General features: G+C 43.1%; 2 pseudogenes; both read right to left on the bottom strand.

Annotated features, from left to right (window-relative positions):
- Positions 1-3,136: 3,136 nt before the first annotated feature.
- LOC112616327 lies at positions 3,137-3,435 on the bottom strand (annotated as a pseudogene).
- Positions 3,436-10,336: 6,901 nt separating this feature from the next.
- LOC112616324 lies at positions 10,337-16,251 on the bottom strand (annotated as a pseudogene).
- Between the last annotated feature and the right edge of the window lie 974 nt (positions 16,252-17,225).

Genomic DNA, 17,225 nt, shown 5'->3' with positions numbered 1-17,225 from the left:
GGAGATCGAGACCATCCTGGGTAACACGGTGAAACCCCGCCTCCACTAAAAATACAAAATATTAGCCAGGGATGGTGTCACGTGCCTGTAGTCCCAGCTACACGGGAGGTTAGGCAGGAGAATCGCTTGAACTCGGGAAGCGGAGGTTGCAGTGAGCCGAGATCTCGCCACTGCACTTCCAGACTTGGTGACAGAGCAAGACTGTCTCAAAAACAAAAAAAAAGAAAAGAAAAGAAAGAGAGAGAAAGAAAGAGAAAGAAAAAGAAAGAAAGAAAGATAGAAAGAAAGAAAGAAAGAAAGAAAGAAAGAAAGAAAGAAAGAAAGAAAGAAAGAAAAAGAAGGAAAGAAAGAAAGAAAGAAAAAGAAAGAAAGAAAATTATGCAGCTTTATCTTAAAGGATTTGTAAACCAAAAATAACAACCTAAGCAACCCCCTGTTCCCCCACCACCCTTAACCATCTGAATGGACCTCCTCCTCAGCCAGAGCTCTTTTAAAATTAACCTAAGTGACCATTTTAGGCCATGACAGGATGTGTGGGTGAGACATGCCTCATTATACCTCTCTGGCATCAACATTAACACAGACTTAAATCTCATAAGAAACATGTTACAACCTAGTCTCTCTGAAGCTGAGTCCCTGAAGGCTTCCTCTGGAAATAAGAACTTGGGTCACCACAATCCTCTATCTTAACCCAGACATTCCTTTCTGTTGATCCTAGGCATTTTTGTTTGTTTCTTTGTTTTTGTTTTGAGGCAGAGTCTAGATCTGTTGCCCAGGCTGGAGTGCAATGGTGTGCTCTCGGCTCACTGTAACCTCTGCTGCCCGGATTCAAGGAATTCTCCTGTCTCAACCTCCTGAGTAGCTGGGATTACAGGCGCCCTCCACCATATCCAGCTAATTTTTTTGTATCTTTAGTAGAGACGGGGTTTCACCATGTTGGCCAGGCTGGTCTCAATCTCTGACCTCAGGTGATTTACTGGCCTCAGCCTCCCAAAGTGCTAGGATTACAGGCGTGAACCACCGTGCCCAGCCCATGCTAGGTTTTTAGATAAATCCAACCAATTGTCAACCAGAAAATTTTTAAACCTACCTATACACTGGAAGCCCCTGCTTCGAGTTGTCCTGCCTTTCTAGATCAAACCAAAGTATTACTTAAAAGTATTTGATAGACCGGGCGCGGTGGCTCAAGCCTGTAATCCCAGCACTTTGGGAGGCCGAGACGGGTGGATCACGAGGTCAGGAGATCGAGACCATCCTGGCTAACACGGTGAAACCCCGTCTTTACTAAAAAAATACAAAAAACTAGCCGGGCGAGGTGGTGGGCGCCTGTAGTCCCAGCTACTCGGGAGGCTGAGACCGGAGAATGGTGTGAACCTGGGTGGCGGAGCTTGCAGTGAGCTGAGATCCAGCCACTGCACTCCAGCCTGGGCTACAGAGCGAGACTCCGTCTCAACAAAAAAAAAAAAAAAAAAAAAGTATTTCATTGAGTCTCCATATAATGTATAAAACCAAGCTGCACCCCGACCTCCTTGGGCAACTCAGGACCTCCTAAGGCCGAGTCATGGGCCATGGTCACTCCATTTGTCTCAGAATAAATCTCTTCAAATGTTTTCCAGAGTTTATCTGTTTTCATCAGCAGACTTCAGGAACAGAGCCGTTTCTGTTTTTAGTAATTTTATGGGAAAAAGTTGGATCTAGTCTAGTCTATATTTAGATAACAAGAACTCGGTCGGGCGCAGTGGCTCATGCTTATAATCCCACCATTTTGGGAGGCTGAGGCGAGCAGATCACTAGGTCAAGAGATCGAGACCATCCTGGCCAACATGGTGAAACCTGTCTCTACTAAAAATACAAAAATTAGCTGGACATGGTGGCGTGAGCCCGTAGTCCCAGCTACTTAGGAGACTGAGGCAGGAGAATCGCTTGAATGCGGGAGGTGGAGGTTGCAGTGAGCTAAGATCCGGCCACTGCACTCCTGCCTGGTGACAGAGCAAGACTCTGTCTTAAAAAAAAAAAAAAAAAAAAAAAGACAACTATAATCTAATAACAGATCTATTACAGCAATTTTTAGCAACGTAATTTTTCTCTATATATTGATCACTTGGGAATCTTAGATTTAAAAACCTCTTGAGGATAGAAAGTGAAATCAAGGCCGACTTTAGATTTCACCTACGTTCTTAAGGTTCCTAGACCTGCCAGAAAGTGACCATTTTATTTACCCACTGTAAAGCTAAAAACACTTGAAGTCAGGCATTCCATGCATTTTGATGAAAGCTTTGGTAATATAACCAATTTTTTTTTCTTTTTGAGACAGAGTCTTGCTCTATCACCCAGGCTGGTATGCAGTGGTGAGATCTCAGCTCACTGCAGCCTCCACCTCCTGGGATCAAGCAATTCTCCTGCCTCAGTCTCCTGAGTAGCCAGGATTACAAATGTGTGCCACCACTCCCTGCTACGTATTTTTGTATTTTTAGTAGAGATGTGGTTTTACCATGTTGGCCAGGCTGGTCTCAGACTCCTGACCTCAGATGATCCATGTGCCTCAGCCTCCCAAAGTACTGGGATTATAGGTGTGAGCCACCATAATCGGCCCTATAACCAATGTTTTTAATTGTATCTGACTATAAAGAGAGAGCAGATTTTTTTTCATTTTCGTGTTTAAAAAAAAAATGGGCCTGGTGCAATGACTCACACCTATAATCCCAGAAGGTTGGGAGAGCACTTGAGCCCAGGAGTTCAAGATCAGCCTGGGCAACATAACTAGACCCCCGTCTCTGAAAAAAACATAATAAGAAGAAAGGAAAAAAAAAAGGGAAGAAAAGAAAGAGAAGAGAAAAGTAAAGTATGGTTTTATTATTACCTGCATGAAGTGGTAGGTGTGCTTGAGAGAAGAGAGGAAAGGAGGGGAGGAGAGGGGAGGGCAGGGGAGGGCAGGAGAGGGGAGGGGGAGGAGGGGCAGTGGGGAGAGGGAGTGGGGAGCTGCAGGCAGGAAGGAATGGTTTTATTACTACCTGCAGGCAAGGCCTGCATGAGGTGGTGGGTGTGCTGGGCCCAGGGGACGTGTGGGTTGTGAGGAGACGGTGATGGTGAGGCTGGAAGGAAAGGGGGTGGTTTGGAAACCAGGCCCAAGGGATCCTCAGATCCACTTCTTGGAATGGGCAGCCTTGAGAAAAGAGTCACGGTAAGCCACAGTCATGCCATCCATCAGATGCAGAAATTCTTGGAAATCTAGCTGCCCATCACTAGCGAGGTCCAGTTTCTTCATCATGTGGTCAAGGACACTGGGGCCCTCTGGTTCTTCGTGAAGGCATCCAGTTCTCTATTCATGAAGTTTGGGAACTCCATCTTGGAGTGCATGCTATTATAACCATCCTTTCCAGTCTATTTCTGGAAAACAGCAATCAGGGACTCTGTAGGCCTGGAGATTTTTGCCATGTTGGAGTTGAATGAGTCACCAAGAGCAGGTTTTTACTGGACCTGTGTAAATAGCCATATTGCCATAAGAATATTTACAAATAGTTTCTGAATTCTGGAAGAATGGAGCAGAAAGAGAAAGCAAACCTTTCCATCTTAGTTTACAAAAGTATACTTTACCAAATTGTTATAAACTATAGATAGTTTAACAGAGAAAATTTTCTCTTTGTTTCATTTTTTTGAGAAAATGTTGTGCCCTGTTGCACAGGCTAGAGTGCAGTGGTACAAACACAGCTCCCTGCAACCTCTGCCTCCTGGCTGAAGTGATCCTCCCACCTCGGCCTCCCAAGTAGCTGGGACCACAGGCGCACACCACCATGCCCAGCTAATTGGTTTTTTTTGTTTGTTTTGTTTTTTGTTTTTTTTTTTAGACAGGCTTTTGCCATGTTGCCCAGACTGGTCTTGAACTCCTGGGCTCAAGCAATCCTCCTGCCTTGGCTTCCAAAGTGAGTCGCCACACCCCACCAGAAAATTTTATTAAATGCGGAGAACCAAACATTTAAGTAAAAAACAAAGCTTTTTTTTCCCCCTTAATTTCTTTTAGAAACCAGGTCTCCTATGTTGCCCAGGTTTGTCTTGAAGTCCTGCGCTCAATGGATCCTCCTGTCTCAGCCCGAGAATGCTGAGATTACAGGTGTGAGCCACTGTGCCAAGCCCAAGAATAAATAAAGTTTTAAATAGAGGTCATAAAAACATTATCAGTTATTTAGCCTCATGTGATTTTGTTCTGCTTGATCTTGATGATCAGTTGCATGAAACCATCAGTTTTCATTAGAGTTTTGAAAAATAATTTATTTAGCTCATTGATCTGAAAGTTATTACAAATCTATATTCAATAGTACTTGTTAAAATCTTTTTTTATGAATCTGATTCTGGATGCCTTTAGAGAAGAATCAGCACTGTAGATGATAAAGCTTAGAATAGTAATGAGTAAGATCTGATGAAAGGTCCACAATTGAGAAAAAATTCAGTTATTTCTATTATATAGAACATTTTAAGATAACAACCAGAATCATGACTGATAGCGTTACACCAGGACCATCAGAACTCTGAAATTTATGTGATCTTCAGAACATTAACATCAATAACTTATCTATATAGATATAAACAGCAATTAGTGTTTTTTTTAATTTGACATTGCTTTTCATATAATCTAACATATCAAATAAGCCTAATGAGAGACACATTCTTTGAGGCTCTCCAGGGGCCTCACTGGTAAATCTCAAAGTCAATTTCAGGTTAAAAAGACTTAGAATATGATTAGTTTGTTCGACAGCAATAGATAAATTAAAAAAGAATTGGATTTTGGGGAAGTTTGTCAAAGATGTTAAAAGGCTCAAAACACTTGTTCAAAACAGGATCACGGGTCACTGTGGAAATAAGTCACTCATTTAACCACAGTGATAGTCAACAGACTTCAAAAGCAATACAGAAAGTTACACGGACTTAAAAACTTAACCCTTTCAAAGCTCAGTTTTCCTAAGCAAAAAGAAACCTAATTAGTAGGCCGGACACGTTGGCTCATGCCTGGAATCCCAGCACTTTGGGAGGCCGAGGCAGATGGATCACATGAGGCCAGAAGTTCAAGACCAGGCTGAGCAATATGACAAAACCCCTTTTCTACTAAAAGGACAAAAAATTAGCTGGATGTGGTGGCCCGCACCTGTGGTCCCAGCTAGTGGAGGTTGAAGAGTTGCTTGAACCCGAGAGATGGAGGTTGCAGTGACCTGAGATCCCGCCCCTTGCACTCCAACCTGGGCAACAGAGAGAGACTCCATCTCAAAACAAAAACAAAACAAAACAAAACTCTAGGAACAACAGAAAGGAATGCCAGGGTTAAGATAAAGGATTGTGGAGACCCAAGTTCTCATTTGCAGAGGAAGCCTTCGGGTACTAGGCTACAGAGAGAATAGGTTGTAACATGTTTCTTATCAGACTTCAAGTCTGTGTTGATGTTGATGCCAGAAAGGTATAATAAGGCATGTCTGACCCCCATTTCCTGTCATGGCCTGAAACCATCTCTCAGGTTAAATTTTAAAAGAGCCCTGACGGAGGAAGAAGTCCATTCGGATAGTTGTGGGGTGGCAGGGTTAGGATTTTATTTTTGATTTACAAGTCCTATAAGATAAAAGTGCATAAATGTTAAGGAACAATTGTCGTGCCTGATGTATGGACCATGCAAAAAGTTCACCAAACTGTCCAATGCTGTAACCAGAGACATTTGAACGACAAATCAGGGTGAGGGGATGATGTTTCCACACTGTAGACAGCTTTTCCCAAGACTTCAGAATAAGTCTTCACATCATAATGAGACTCTTACCCCCTAAATGTCTACATTTTTATTTGACAGAACCTGACCCCCAAATCCCATAATTCACCTAGTGGTCCCTTTTATAGAGTTGGCACTCTGCTTTAATTGAACCAGTCCTAAAATGCTACTCAAAGACTACAAGAAGCCTCATTCAATTCCCCCATAGGTTTTTAATTTGTTTAGCTGGTGGTCCTTAGGCTTGGGATCTTGGTTCAAAACCATTGTACAAATTAAATTTATTATACTATTGCTAATTATAGCTGGGTGCGGTGGCTCACACCTGTAATCCCAGCACTTTGGGATGCCAAGGTGGGCAGATCACTTGACGTCATGAGTTCTAGACCAGCCTGGGTAACATGGTGAAACCCTGTCTCTACTGAAAATAAAAAAAGTAGCCGGGCATGGTCGTGAGCACCTGTAATTCCAGCTGCTTAAGAGGCTGAGGCAGGAGAATTGCTTGAATCCGGGAGATGTAAGTTGCAGTGAGCTGGGATCACGCCATGTAGGTTGCAGTGAGCCGGGATCACGCCACTGCACTTCATCCTGGGCAACAGAGCAAGAATCCATCTGAATAAAATAAAAAAAATAAAATAAAATAAAGTAAAATAAAATAAAATAAAGCAAAACAATTGTTAATTATTTTTGGATTATGATCTTTGAGCTCTGTTCTTGTTGCCTGTCCAATATTTGTTAAGCCAGTTCTTCCAACAAGATAATGTTAGCCCAGGGCATCAAGAAGATTGCTAATACAGATGACACTAACTAGATGAAACTTGATGCTGAACTCCAGATAAATCTCCCTGAATTTTTTTTTCTTCTGACCTCTTTGTGGCTCAAATGTGGCCCATGTCCCTGATATCGACTCCCTTACCTTTCTCTTGACATGGGACAAAGACAACCGGCCCAGGTCCATCCTGACATGGAGTGACAATGAAGCTTCACTGTAAGATGGCTGATCAGTGAGGTTTTCAAAGAAAGATGTTGATCAAAAGGGGGAATGTGAAAGCTGATTGTGCAAATGAACCAGCTTCTCCAGTGCCAATGGGGCTCATTTCAAAACAATATGTAACATTTTTCTTTCTAATAAAACTTCCAACTTCTGCTTCTTCGTTGCACATACTGAAGACCACCCTAGTCCGTGTGTATGCCCTGAATTGCAATTTTGTGATTCCCAAATAGAGCATTTGATTTAGGGATTTCTCTCTATAATTTATTTTGACTTTGACACAATTAACCAGTATGATGTGTTGAATGGTCGCCCCGCCCCCTGGCAAGGTGCATATTATACTGAATTTAAAAATTCACTCTAGACTGAGCATGGTGGCTCACGTCTGTAATGCTAACACTTTGGGAGGCTGAGGTGGGTGGATCACGTGGGGTGAGGAGTTCAAGACCAGCCTGGCTAACATGATGAAGCCCCATCTCTACAAAAAATACAAAATTAGCTGGGCCTGGTGGCGCATGCCTGTAATCCCAGCTACTTGGGAGACTGAGGCAGTAGAATCGCTTGAACTCAGGAGACAGAGGTTGCAGTGAGCCGAGATCCCACCATTGCACTCCAGCCAGGGCAACGAGAGTGAAACTCTGTCCCGAAAAAAAAAAGAAATCCTTCTATTATAATCCTGATAATTGCTTTGCTTTGCATCTTACTGTGGACTTGCTGGCAATCTAGGTGGCTGTAAACTACCCAGAGAAAGACAGAAATAGCAGTGGTGATAATTAGAAAATTGTATTGTTACTATAAAAGAATAACAAAAGGGGGAAATTGTAAGGGTAACTAAACATAAAATTGAATTTTTCCTGTTGCCAAAACCGCAAGAAGATACCTTTCCCCATTTCACTTTCCCTAGAGCATTTCCTCGAGAAAATTTGTATTTGTAAGTTCTTCCTTTGATCTGTAGACCTCTGGCCATCCTAGAACCCAGGAGGGTCTTGAACTTGAACTCCAGGCCTCAAGTGATCCTCTAGCCTCAGCCTCCCAAAGTGTTGGGATTACAGGCATGAGCCACCACACTTGTACCCTAGGAATGTCTTTCTTCAGGGCCTTGGAGCCATCTCTTTGAAATGTGAACATCGAGGAAGATGATGTCCCTGTCTCCCTGTCAGCAGGGGAGTTTAGCCTAGGTGCCTTGCTCTAAGCTGTAAGCACCTGCTTGTCATAGAGATATGAGTTTTATTTTTCTTTCAGATAAAGGCAATTAACTAATGCAGATGGGTACTCCAATTACTTGGTGAACTTAGGACTTGCCTGGGAGTATTTAGTTTTCACCCCTGGCTGCTGCTGTACAAGCAGGTCAGTTAGCTACATATCCAAACTTTCTGTTTTCTGCTACCATTTTTTATTGTTTCGTTGTTTGGCTTTTGTTTGTTTGTTTTTGAGAGGGAGTCTCCCTCTGTTGCCCAGGCTGGAGTGCAGTGATGCGATCTCGGCTCATCGCAACCTCTGCCTCCCTGGTTCAAGCAATACTCCTACCTCAGCCCATGGAGTAGCTGGGATTACAAGCACGGGCCACCATGCCAGGCTAAATTTGGACTTTTAGTGGAGACGGGGTTTCACCATGCTCAGCAGGCTAGTCTCAAACTCCTGAACTCATGATTCACCTATCTTGGCTTCCCAAAGTGCTGGGATTACAGGCATGAGCCACCACACCTGGCCTCTATGACCACTTTTGGATTGTATGAAACATTACACTTCAAAGTGTGGGATCTGGCTCCCCAGACAGCTGCCAAAGGGGCAGATGATGCAATCTAGAAGTGTGGGGGAGTTTGTGCCTGTGGGTAAATTTTGACCAATAAGAAAAAGAACCAGGAGTGAGAGCCAGGTACGTAAATTCCCTCTCCTCTCCTCCCGCCATGCACCGTTCCAAGCATGGTTTCTCAGTATAGTCTGTCTAGAGGTGTCCTATATGGCCCAAAGCCTGTTTTCTTGGGAACCTGAGCTAAAACAATGGGAATTCACACACTCGAAGACAGTGTTAAGTGTTGTGGAGGACCCAGATCTGGGCAGAGGAAAATTACCCCAATAAGGAAATGGATAATTTGAGGTTTTGGAATAGAGGGAAAGACTAGAAGAACCAGTAGTAGAATAGCTTATGGGTAATATTTTTGGAGAAAAGGCAGTTTTGGTGATTTCTGCAGTGAACTGCCCAGCTCTGTAAAATATATACTTCCTTTCTTTCCATCAATCTCCCCTATGAAATCTTCCATAAATTATCCTTTTATCACTATCTATTGCCTGTGAAGTGAATTTTCTTTTTTTCTTTTTCTTTTTTATTTAGACATACTCTCTGTCACCCGGGCTAGAGAGTGCAGTGGCACGATCTCGACTCACTGCGATCTCCGCCTCCCGAGTTCAAGTAATCCTTCCGCCTCAGCTGCCCTAGTAGCTGGGACTACAGGCACGCACCAATGCCCGGCTAATTATTATTATTATTATTATTATTATTATTTGTATTTTTAGTAGAGATGGGGTTTCACCATCTTGGCCAGGCTGGTCTCGAACTCCTGACCTCAGGTGATCCACACTCCTAGGTCTCCCAAAGTGCTGGGATTACAGATGTGAGTCACCACACACAGCCTGTCAGTTTTCTTTTGGAGAATAAAACAGATTGAGTCTTGTGCCAAAATGCAGGGGAAGCTGCACCCAGACAGGTAACAATATATTATATAAAATAATAAGGCTTCTACATACCAATATTAACCATTTAGAAAACCAAATTAAGAAAAATTACACTTATATAGTGACAAAAATACATAAAATATCTAAAACCAGATGGTTGGAGCAAGATGACAGCTAGATCCCGTGCCCCACTCAACATTCCATTGACCTGGGAAGAAATGTTTTCAAGGATCAATTCTTAACAGTAGAGGAAAAATAGGAAAACGTGTCAGTGGTCCACCAGAAATATTGAGGCATTCCTGGGAGATAGAGTAGATGGGATCAGACTGATAGAGAAACTCAAAGAGACAAGACCACAGCTCAAATCACTGTAGACAAGAGATGCTGTTTGTTTTTTGAGACAGAAACTTACTCTGTCGCCCAGGCTGGAGTGCGGTGGCGTGATATCAGCTCGCTGCAGCATCTGTCTCCCAGGTTCAAGGGATTCTCCTGCCTCAGCCCCTGTACTAACTGGGATTCACAGGCTCAAGCCACCACAGCCAGCTAATTTTTGTATTTTTAGTAGAGATCGGGGTTTCGCCATGTAGGCCAGGCTGGTCTCGGAATCCTGACCTCAAGTGATCTGCTTGCCTCAGCCGCCCAAAGTGCTGGGATTACAGCATAAGTCACCGTTTTTAATGAGTCATTGTCTTTGTTGTTTTTTAGGCTTTTAATTTTTGTTTTTTATTTTTGTGGGTACACAGTAGGTGTATATTCTTATGGGGTACATGAGATGCTTTGATACCGGCATGCCATGCGTAATAATCACATCATGGAAAATAGGGTCTCCATCCCCTCAACCATTTATCCTTGTGTTACAAACAATCCATTTACACTCTTTTAGTTTTTTTTAAATGTACGATAAAGTTATTACTGCCTATAATCACCCTGTTGTGTGTAATTGTTTGGGGGGTACCAGGAACTGCACCCATAGACGATAACAAACTTAATCGATGAATGTTGTGTGTGTTCTGACTGCTCCACCGATGAGCTCTTCTCTTCTCTCTTCCTTTTCTTGGGCCTCCATATTTCCTGAGACACAGCAACACTGAAATTAGGACAATAAACAACCCTACAGTGGCCGCTAAGTATTCAGTTGAAAGGAAGAGTTGCATGTCTCTCACATTAAATCAGAAGCTAGAAATGGCTAAGCTGAGTGAGGAAGGCATGCTGAAAGCCAAGACAGGCTGAAAGCTTGGCCTCTTGCACCAAACAGCCAAGCTGTGTATGCAAAGGAAAAGTTCTTGAAGGAAACACTAATACTAATACTCCAGTGAACAGAAGAATAAGAAAGCAAAACAGCCTTACTGCTGAAATAGAGAAAGTTTGAGTGGTCAGGATAGAACATGAAACCAGTTACAACATTCCCTTAAGCCAGAGTCTAATTCAGAACAACACCCGAACTCTCTTCAAGTCCATGAAAGCTTGAGAGAAGTGAAGAAGCTGCAGAAGAAACGTGTGAAGCTACCAGAGGTTGGTTTGTGAGCTTTAAGGAAAGAAGCCGTCTCCATAACATAAAAGTGCAAGGAGAAGCCTGATGGAGAAGCTGCAGCAAGTTATCCGGAAGATCTAGCTAAGATCACTGATAAAGGTGGCTACACTAAACAACAGATTTCCAATATAGATAAAATAGCCTTCTATTTGAAGGTGATGCCATCTAAACCTTTCATAGCTAGAGAGGATTGACTCCAACTTTGAAAGAAGTTCTACTGTGGGTAAAATGCTATCCAATAGCATCACATAGTACAGAGAAATCTTTCATGAAAGGGAGAGCTAATCAATGCAAATTTCATTGTTGTCTTCTTTTAAGAAACTGCCACAGCCACTCCACCCTTCAGCAACCACCACCTTGATCAGCCAGCAGCCATCAACACCGAGGCAAGACCCTCCACCAGAAAAGAGCATGACTCCCTGAAAGCTCAGAAGTTTGTTAGCATTTTTAAACAATGAATTATTTTAAAATTAACGTATGTATTTTTTAGACATAACGCTATTGCACATTTAGGAGACTACAGTATAGTGTAAGCATAATGTTTTTATGCACTGCGAAACCAAACAAAAAAAAAGTGTGAGACTCTCTTTATTGCAGTGGTCTGGAACTGAACCTGCAATATCTCTGACGTACACCTGTATTGGGTATCAGGCATTGAGCTGAGTAAGACATGATCCCAGGTTATCAAAGATAGAATTGCTTGAGCACGTTTCATGTCATCAGGACTTCGGGATTAAATTTAATGCCTCCAAATAATTTATGAACTATGATTCTTTATTTCCATCTTATGGACAGGGAAACTGGAGCTGAGAAAATTTGGAAGACTTGCCCCAAGTCACGTGGTTTTTTATATGGATGACAACTCCAGTCTGTGTCTCTAGATGTCATCTCTAACATCTCATCTGGAGCTGGGCAAGCTCCTCAGCCCAGCCTGGACCCAGGCTTTTCTGGGATCCATGCCACACACCCAGTCCCCACACCTGAACATAGCCAGGGAAGCCAGAGGGGTTGTTCCCGATTTGTTTCCTCTTACCAGGTGTCTTGTTAATCTTCTCAGAGGTACTTGGTTTTCCTGGGGGGCACAGCTGTTTCCCTTCATTTTGTGGGCCAGATGCTTCTGACATTCCCTTCAAATCATTTCCTTCCTCTGCTGGCTTCTTGGGCACGATCTTTGTAATGTGAAGGTCACAGATAAACAGTATCAGTGAAATTTCTATAGTGCTTTAGAGCTTACAAAGCATCTTCACATGCATTATCTTAGTCAATGTTCTCAACAATGCTGGAAGAGTTACACATGCCTAAATGAAGAGAAACCTGTTAGGTTAGAAGGGAAAGGAATGCCCTAAGTGAATAGGGTTTCCAGGTTTGTCTTCACACTCTTTTAAGACTGACATTCTTGCAAACAGCAAAAATCTCCATGTAATTGAGAGTTTTGTATACAGAAGATTTAGAGAAGAATAGCATTCTAAGAATTCACAAGGTCTACAAAGGGAAGATGTTCTGTAAAATACAAGGGATCCCATATAAGCTTGTAGACAGCTGCTGGGAGAGTAAATGTAAAAACATAGGGAGGTGACAAAACACTGCTGGGAAAGATGGTGTGGGGAGATGAATACAGGGAAGGGAGAGGTAAATAAATGGTTTGTTGAAATTAATCTAGACAGCAAAGAAAGCAGTACCAGATATGGCATACCAGCCTACGGAGGCACCAACATTGAATGTGGAATTACCTGAGGTGGTACTCATAACAATTCTGGTTGCACTGGGATGTGTCAATGACCACCAATCTTATGCTACTTCTTCTTTTTTTTTTTTTTTTTTTTTTTTTTTGAGACGCTGTCTTGCTCTCTTCCAGGCTGGAGTGCACTGGTGCCATCTTGGCTCACTGCAACATTCGACTCCTGCATTCAAGCGATTCTCCTTCCTCAGCCTCCAGAGTATCTGGGGCTACAGGGAGGTGCTACCACGCCCCCCTAAATTTAGAATTTTTAGTAGAGATGAGGTTTCACTATGTTGGGCAGGATGATCTCGATCTCTTGACCTTGTGATCTGCCCACCTCGGCCTCCCAAAGTGCTGGGACTACAGTCGTGAGCCACCATGCCTGGTCTTTAAGCTGCTTTGTATTCAGCTTTCTCACTTATGAAATAGTGAACAATACATGTAAAACAGGCTAAGGGAAAGTCCTCTTTGAGCTTGTAAATCCTGTTTAAATGTAGTCATAATAACAATTAATACCTTTCATGATCCTCTTTGAATTCAGTCTCCATGCTGGCAACCCAACTGCCAGATCCCTTTACCCTCTAAACCAGAGTTGAATCTGCACTTGTGGGATCACTCATTCAGGGGCCTCCGAGGGATCACTGGGCTGGGACTGGGGCTTCCCAGATGCCCCAGGTGCAGACAAGGCACTCAAGGAGCTCACAGTAGGGAGGGACCAACAGTCAAAGCGATTCCTAAGCCATGCAAGCGGCCCCGGTAACAGAGCAGCGGCCAGCTGGTCCTTCCTATTGCGAGAGTGAGTGTCTCAACAGAAGCACCAGTAGGCCCTATGGGGTAAAGCCCTAGTGAGCAACATCTGAACTTCATAAACAAATGCAAACGTGAATGAGCTTTAAATGGCTTGGAGTTCTGGATTAGACTACCCCTGCCACTGTGCCCCAGGAAAATTCTTTAACATCTCTGTACCCCGATAGCCTCATTTTATTATTATGTTGCTGTTAGCTATGATCTAAAACATGAACTATGATTCTTTACTTCCATTTCACGGACCAGGAATCTGGAGCTCAGAGAACTTAGAAGATTTGTGCTATGTCACGTGGCTTTTATATGGATGACAACCGAAGTGTGTGACTCATTATTTGGAGATAATAATAGAAACAACGTCATAGAGGTCTCCTTAAGGATTAAATAAATTAATCCATGTGAACTGCTTAAAATAGTATCTGGCATCTCTATGAAAACAAAAGAAGTATTAAGGATCACAACTCTTAGTATTATTAAGCCGTCGATGCTACATTAGGCGTTGTGATACACATGGGGGGAAGGAGGCAGTGAGGACATTTTTGATATTCTCCCACTCTTACCAGTGTTCACATCCATGAAGGGACAAAAGTTCTCTGGTCCTTTAGATTTGAGAGATACTCACTTTCAGGAAGATTCTCTGTAGCCTGCTGAAAGTCATCTGAGGACTTTCAACTGAAAGAGAATACATCAGAATTTTTCTTGGTTGGTAAAGATTTCCAAACTTCAGAGAGACTTCTGTCGCATGAGGGCATTCTGCAGCAGAGGGTTATGAGTGCACTCATTATTGAGGAGTTATTTGAGATTTGCTTCTGAATTATGTTTAGTCATGGTTGGTCCATTTATCTGTGGGATCAGTTCAGACTTGTCCATCTTCATAGTTTATCAAATGGGAACTAAACCCCATCATAGTCTCATCTTATTCCATTACATATCTTTTACTTTTTCCCAAATAATTAAATTAAATTGATTGGTTGGGAATCTGAACTGTATCCACTCAAGAAGTACAACTAAAAATCACTGTACACTTCAAATGGGTGAATCTTATGGTATGTCAATTAAGCTGTTAAATGTGTGATGAATCATGGATGATTTAGTCCAGTGGCTCTGAAATATTTTCAGTATAAAGACACTCCTTTAATATCAAAAACTTGGCAGATACTAAAGCACTGGATTTTCAGACCTCTTATAGTGATTGTGGGAGAATGTAGAATCTGACCTGTTTAGTTGGGGAGTAATAGGTCTATTGGAGACAGTTTGGACATTCTGACCTTGTCTTATAATTATGTTGTCAGAGCAGAAGAGCAAGTAAACACATATGTCCCCTTAATAGTCCTGAAATGCACAAAGCTCTCTATGCAAAGGGATCACTCTTGCAGACTCACTTCCAAGCTCATCACGGAGAATTGGGGTTGTTTGGGAATGAGAAGAGTATTTGGTTTTGATAAAATACAGAAAAACAGTGATCTTTATTACATAATGTGTCCATCACCCTCACTCATAAGATACCTATCCAATACCCATATGCTGTTAATGAGACAAACTGGAAGTTTTTGGCGGATCTACAGTTTTAACATTTTCTTTCTTTTTTTCACTTGTAACATTTTCTTAATTGTCCTTTGATTCATTAACAGTGCTTAGAAGAACAACATGTTCTTTAAAAAAGAAATATTTCAAACACGCAGAAAAGTATAGGAAATAATATTGAGTCCAGTCAGATCTCAACATTGCCCCACAGCTATGTTAGGTCTGATTTATTTATTCAGAATATTAGAAATACTACAAACAGGCCGGGCGTGGTAGCTCACACTGGTAATCCCAGCACTTTGGGAGGCTGAGGCGGGTGGATCACCTGAGGTCAGGAAGTTTGATACCAGCCTGGCCAGCATGGTGAAACCCCTTCTTTACCAAAAATAAAAAAATTAGCTGGGTGTGGGGGTAGGCACCTGTAACCCCAGCTACTCGGGAGGCTGAGGCAAGAAAATCACTTGAACCTAGGAGGTGAATGTTAGAGTGAGCTGAGATTGCCTTATTGCACTCAAGCCTGGGCGCCAAGAGCGAACCTCCACCTCAAAAACAAAGAAAACACACTATCAACAAGTCACGGCTGAAGCTGTCTGTGCAGCGCTCACCAATCCCTGCCTTCCCTCCTCCACTTACAGGCAGTCACCTTAATTTGATGGCTTTTTATTCACATTCATGTTTGTATACCTTTACCATTTACTTATTATCCATAAAAATATATGGTGGTGGTATGGTGACTTGTATGGTAGCTGAGGCGGGAGGATTGCTTGAAGCCCAGATTTCGAGGCTACAGTGAGCTATGATTGCACTACTGCACTCTAAGCTAGATGACAGAGTGACAGTCTGACTCAAAAAAAAGAGAGAGAGAGAGAGAGAGAAGCCAAGAGAAAGATGGTAGGGTAGGTGTGTGTGTTTGGGGGTTTGGGGATAGGGTGCCAGGATGCCACAGAGACAGTTGGGCTCATCAGAACAGACGCCTAAGGGAGAGAAACGTGCAGGATACAGGTATGAGCTCCACTGTGGCCAGTCCCTGCCCTCGGCCCTGACAGGATACAGAAGAGCAGAACACCCAGAAGCTGTCTTGCAAATTTTCTCTTCACAAAAGGAAAATGTGGGGTACTTTCTGCAGCCTAAAAGTAGCCAAAGCAGAAAAAGGGATGCTCACGTGTCCCCAGACTTGTGTGTGCCTAGAACGTTCTGTTACTGAGTTTAGTCATGGCCTCATAATTTCTCTTCATATACACAGAGATGATTTTCTCCAAGGCTTTCATCTTTTCCCACTTTTTCTTAGAGAAATATTTGGGAATATCATCAAAGGCCTAGGTAAAAAAGAAAAAGGAATTCTGGCAGTGTCTCAACTAGGGATGTCTGCCATTCAGCTGGAGCCGCTTCCTGTGTGCTGGATCTGGGAAGTGGGGATGATAATCCGTCCTGGTTGATGCCATGGCTAACTGACAGAACATGGGGGACCTATACTAGCTTGTACTCTGCCACACAGTAGGGCTTTAATGCTGCTGGCTGACTCTCTTCCCACCTTCCAGAATGGACTGAGAGTCACCAAATGAAGTGCAAGATCACAGACTTGTCTCTAGGGATGCTAGGTGATGACAGAGTGAGGGTGGGAGGCTCCCAAGGGTCCAGATCTCCCCCGAGACCCTGCTCCTTATCCCCAGTATCTCTGTCCTCCCCTCCTCAGAAACCTGCTCACTCCCACTGTCCCCTGGGCCACTGCTTTGCCCCTCCAGGTCACCTCATCTTTTGTATCTTCTCTGGTATTTGAGCATCATCCCTGGGCCTCTTTGCACAGGCATCATCTCTATTAACGGCACCAAGACCAGTCTGACCTGCAAGAGAAACAGCCTGAGTCTTTAGGGAGAAATCTGTGAAGGCCGGTCACACTCAGTCACCTGGAATCAGGTGTTGCATTTCTCCATCCAGGGCTTATCTGTCCGTGAGTAAGGGGAGAAGTCAGATGGAAACAGGGAGCCAGGGGTCTCTGGGAGAAGTGTTGATTGGGGATGACAGGTTTCCTATGGGCATAGCAGCCTTGAGTCTTTGGGAGGGGGTTGGCTACTGTTGTTAGTAGTTTCCCCGGGACTAGGCTTACCCTGAAAGATGTACAGACCCCTGTTGGGGAGGCAGAGATGTGACTGTGTAATTGTATTGAGTGGGGGCGTTCTGATACCCCCACTCAATATATAAAGTCCCAGAGATAACATGGTCTCTCTGGTGATGGATCTGTTCA

The sequence above is a fragment of the Theropithecus gelada genome, chromosome X, assembly GCF_003255815.1.
Source record: "Theropithecus gelada isolate Dixy chromosome X, Tgel_1.0, whole genome shotgun sequence".
In the NCBI taxonomy this organism is placed as follows: Eukaryota; Metazoa; Chordata; class Mammalia; order Primates; family Cercopithecidae; genus Theropithecus; species Theropithecus gelada.
Note: the sequence above shows the minus strand (reverse complement) of the source record. Positions and strands in the feature narration are given on the sequence as shown.